This window comes from Oncorhynchus tshawytscha, unplaced genomic scaffold (assembly GCF_018296145.1).
Source record: "Oncorhynchus tshawytscha isolate Ot180627B unplaced genomic scaffold, Otsh_v2.0 Un_contig_9030_pilon_pilon, whole genome shotgun sequence".
Classification (NCBI taxonomy): domain Eukaryota; kingdom Metazoa; phylum Chordata; class Actinopteri; order Salmoniformes; family Salmonidae; genus Oncorhynchus; species Oncorhynchus tshawytscha.
In genome coordinates, this window is record NW_024609392.1 from 135,665 (window position 1) to 140,743 (window position 5,079).

Sequence of the window (5,079 nt, forward strand, 5' to 3'; positions counted from 1 at the left end):
GTCACATTATAACATGTTGTTCATATAGCTAACTGGGTGTAGTCAAGTCACATTATAACATGTTGTTCATATAGCTAACTGGGTGTAGTCAAGTCACATTCAATAACATGTTGTTCATATAGCTAACTGGGTGTAGTCAAGTCACATTCAATAACATGTTGTTCATATAGCTAACTGGGTGTAGTCAAGTCACATTATAACATGTTGTTCATATAGCTAACTGGGTGGAGTCAAGTCACATTCAATAACATGTTGTTCATATAGCTAACTGGGTGTAGTCAAGTCACATTATAACATGTTGTTCATATAGCTAACTGGGTGTAGTCAAGTCACATTCAATAACATGTTGTTCATATAGCTAACTGGGTGTAGTCAAGTCACATTATAACATGTTGTTCATATAGCTAACTGGGTGTAGTCAAGTCACATTATAACATGTTGTTCATATAGCTAACTGGGTGTAGTCAAGTCACATTATAACATGTTGTTCATATAGCTAACTGGGTGTAGTCAAGTCACATTATAACATGTTGTTCATATAGCTAACTGGGTGAAGGTGTAGTTCAAGTCACATTCAAAACATGTTGTTCAGATAGCTAACTGGGTGTAGTCAATCACATTATAACATGTTGTTCATATAGCTAACTGGGTGTAGTCAAGTCACATTAAACATGTTGTTCATATAGCTAACTGGGTGTAGTCAAGTCAACATTAATAACATGTTGTTCATATAGCTAACTGGGTGTAGTCAAGTCACATTATAACTGTAGTATATCATAGCTAACTGGGTGTAGTCAAGTCACATTATAACATGTTGTTCATAAGTCAGTCACATTATAACATGTTGTTCATATAGCTAACTGGGTGTAGTCAAGTCACTTCACATTAAACATGTTGTTCATATAGCTAACAGTCAAGTCACATTATAACATGTTGTTCATATAGCTAACTGGGTGTAGTCAAGTCACATTCAATAACATGTTGTTCATATAGCTAACTGGGTGTAGTCAAGTCACATTATAACATGTTGTTCATATAGCTAACTGGGTGTAGTCAAGTCACATTCAATAACATGTTGTTCATATAGCTAACTGGGTGTAGTCAAGTCACATTATAACATGTTGTTCATATAGCTAACTGGGTGTAGTCAAGTCACATTATAACATGTTGTTCATATAGCTAACTGGGTGTAGTCAAGTCACATTATAACATGTTGTTCATATAGCTAACTGGGTGTAGTCAAGTCACATTATAACATGTTGTTCATATAGCTAACTGGGTGTAGTCAAGTCACATTCAAAAACATGCTGTTTCTATATTCGTATATCGCGGTTATTTTACAATTTGTATATTTTTTATGTATAAATTGTAAGTCGTCTTTCAGAATATCAGAACATTTGTTGTTTTCTAAATTACAATGAGCTCCTGCTTCCTGTGTAATTTGGTATGAAACCACTGAACACACTTTTCTTAACATTAATATTATGAACTGAATTCAGTAACAGCATCATAATATCATACCTGTTGAACAAAGCAACACACTAGAATGAGAGAAATTATTAAAAGAGAAAGTAAGACATTATTATTCATATTATTATATATTATATTATTATTATTATTATTATTATTATCATTATGATTATATTATTATAGGTGATAAATATTAAATCAAATACATATTCATGATTATTAATATGACTTTTAGTTCTATTAGTTAATATTATTTATATATTATATAAAAGAGAACATATTATTATTATTATTAAATTTTATTATTACTGGACAAAAGGTTTTTATTTTGTAAATATAAATCACAACTACATATTCATGTGATGCATTTAAATCACCTGACTGTTTGGATGTGTCTGTTAGTAAATGTTTTATTTCTAAGAGATAATGAATAAAAGAGAACAATGACCTTAGTTGACACTGTGTTAACCACAACCAACATGTTGGATCTCTGTTTAGTTGTCACTGTGTTAACCACAACCAACATGTTGGATCTCTGTTTAGTTGTCACTGTGTTAACCACAACCAACATGTTGGATCTCTGTTTAGTTGTCACTGTGTTAATAACCACAACCAACATGTTGGATCTCTGTTTAGTTGTCACTGTGTTAACCACAACCAACATGTTGGATCTCTGTTTAGTTGTCACTGTGTTAACCACAACCAACATGTTGGATCTCTGTTTAGTTGTCACTGTGTTAACCACAACCAACATGTTGGATCTCTGTTTAGTTGTCACTGTGTTAACCACAACCAACATTTTGGATCTCTGTTTAGTTGTCACTGTGTTTAACCACAACCAACATGTTGGATCTCTGTTTAGTTGTCACTGTGATTGACATAACCACAACCAACATTTTGGATCTCTGTTTAGTTGTCACTGTGTTAACCACAACCAACATGTTGGATCTCTGTTTAGTTGTCACTGTGTTAACCACAACCAACATGTTGGACTCTGTTTAGGGTCAGTGCTCTAAAATGAGGGAAAAGAAGGGTGGCCCTGCCTCTAAAATTAATCTCTCTGAGGGACATGACACCAAAGCTAAGAGGTAAGATGATAATTTTATGAATAATTTATAAAGTTTATTTCCACCCAAAATAAATAGCTATCTTAAAATCCAATGCACTTACTGTAAAGTTAATCTTCAGAAATAAGCCTGAGTTAATCTGCCAAAATGAAGACAAAATGCTATGCAGACAAACATGGTATCACTTGTTATACATAATTATTACACATAAATCGTTGCCAAAAGCACAAGACATACTGTTGCATGTAGGTCTATATTATTTATGGGTTGATCACATAGAAATATAAAAACATTATTTTTAACTACTGCAATGCAATTACATGTGGCACAGGAACCATTGACTCACTGCATTATTGCATTATTCTATAGTATTATCAAGACACCTGCTGTTAACTCTTAACTACTTAGGACAGCTCACGAGGTGTCCTAAATATCTGCCGACTAGGTGGGTAGGTAATTTAGGTAATGGGTAGGTAACTAGGTAATTTATACCCATAAGTGTAAAATGTCTTTATTTTCAGCAATTATGCAACCAATTTTCTACTCTGAGACACTTTGGCCATATGGTCCCAGATCTCAAAATATTGTTATAAAACAACTGAATGTTTGATCTCAAAATGTTGTTATAATTTTTTTTTTAAATGTTTGTTTAACATAATAATAAAAAATGAATATTACTAATGTAACCCACTGTAAAGACTGGGTTTAGTTGATTGTGTTGCACTGCTCATGTCCGCGTTCATAATAATAAAAAATGAATATTACTAATGTAACCCACTGTAAAGACTGGGTTTAGTTGATTGTGTTCCACTGCTCATGTCCGCGTTCTGGAACTGTCCGCGTCCCCGTACAGAACTGTCCGCGTCCCCGTACAGAACTGTCCGCGTCCCCGTACAGAACTGTCCGCGTCCCCGTTCGGTGTGGCGCCAAGCCGGTTACGCGCAGAGTGGACTGAGGTGATCTTGGGGAATAACGACGGAGTTTGTTACAGTGTTGAGACGCCGAAGTTTATTGTTCAATTTGCTTTTTTCTTTACGGTCAGGGACAGTGTGAGTGTAGCCAGATCCTTTTCACTCTCTATCCTTGTTTCATTTTGTGATTCACCGGATTCATATCGAGACGAGAGACAGACGAACGACCTGCTAACTAACTAACTAACCAAGCTAGTCGGTACAGCTCGGTAATCTAGCTAGCTACTCTACCAGCAGCATCCTAGTTACCATAGTTACTACCAGCAGCATCCTAGTTACCATAGCTACTCTACCAGCAGCATCCTAGTTACCATAGCTACTCTACCAGCAGCATCCTAGTTACCATAGCTACTCTACCAGCAGCATCCTAGTTACCATAGCTACTCTACCAGCAGCATCTTGTTTCTTCCACCTGTTAAATCCCGGTGAGGCTTCTCCCTCTCTCGTTGACGGATGCTGGCTACCTCTGTCCGGTTCTCCTCTCTTCACCAGATGGACGGTAACTTTAGTGTTTATTGAACACCGGGTAAATAATCACTAGTCAGAACCTCAACCTCAGTTTACATTCATTATAAAAATCATCTTAATATCTGATATTGTGAGTAAACAACCTCGAGAGTGCGTCTTCCAGCCCTCCAATAAATTACATCATTCAACCCTCCCGGTTAGTAAATTTACCTCAACATCCCCCGGAGAAGCAGAGTAACGACACCAGCCTTTTAGCGGGGCTGACAGACTGACTACAACGCTCGCGACGATAAATTAATTTCGTCATTAAAAATGACACACTGCTCGCGCCATTAACTAACGTCTGGAAGTCCGTTCTATTTGTGAAACTCTTCTTCTGTTTCCCCATCTGAGCTCAGAGGAGATGAGAGATGTAATGTTTGTCTCTGTTGTGTTGAAGCCCAATCCAGCAGGAGAGACCAGCCTCCCCTGTTCCCAGCTGTGTGTCCATGAAGAGTGACCGGTCTATGGGTCTACCTATAGAGTTTAGAGAGGGAGACTTTTCTACTGAACAAAGGTAAGAAGAACTCATGGGTCCTGGTCAGTGAGTTAAACAACACTGTCTCTAGTCATTTCTCCTCTCCCATTTTCCCATTTATTGTTGTTGTTTTCATAATCCATAGGCTAATCCTTTTGTCCATTTTCATAGTCCTAAAACAATATTAAACAAACACAACATTCCCTCCCTGTGTGTGTGTGTGTGTGTGTGTGTGTGTGTGTGTGTGTGTGTGTGTGTGTGTGTGTACTCCCTGGATGAGGAGATGTAATCTCATGTTTTGTCCACAGAAACCAACAGGAGAGATCAGAGTCAGAGATTCTCAGTGGTCAGTCTTCCCAGAGTCATCAAACAGACCTGGCCTCCATATTCAGTGTATGTGGTCCTGTTATGTACATTTGTTTTTGTTTACCTCAAGTAAAGTTGATCTGTCAATCATTCATTAATGTGTAGGTGACAGTACAGAATGTCACCTTTTATTTAAAGGTATTTTCATAGATATATATTTTACTGTTTATAAATGAAAACACTTGATGTATCTAGTTCTCCCATTTGAAAAAGTTCTAAT

The 5,079-nt window shown here is 36.7% G+C and overlaps 1 long non-coding RNA gene across 1 annotated transcript; it reads left to right on the forward strand.

Moving 5' to 3' along the window:
* Positions 1 to 2,493: 2,493 nt before the first annotated feature.
* On the forward strand, positions 2,494 to 4,860 carry LOC121844706. The gene is made up of 3 exons (XR_006082122.1): positions 2,494 to 2,558; positions 4,416 to 4,532; positions 4,802 to 4,860. It is a non-coding gene; the product is annotated as an uncharacterized LOC121844706 (long non-coding RNA).
* The last annotated feature ends 219 nt before the right edge of the window (positions 4,861 to 5,079 follow it).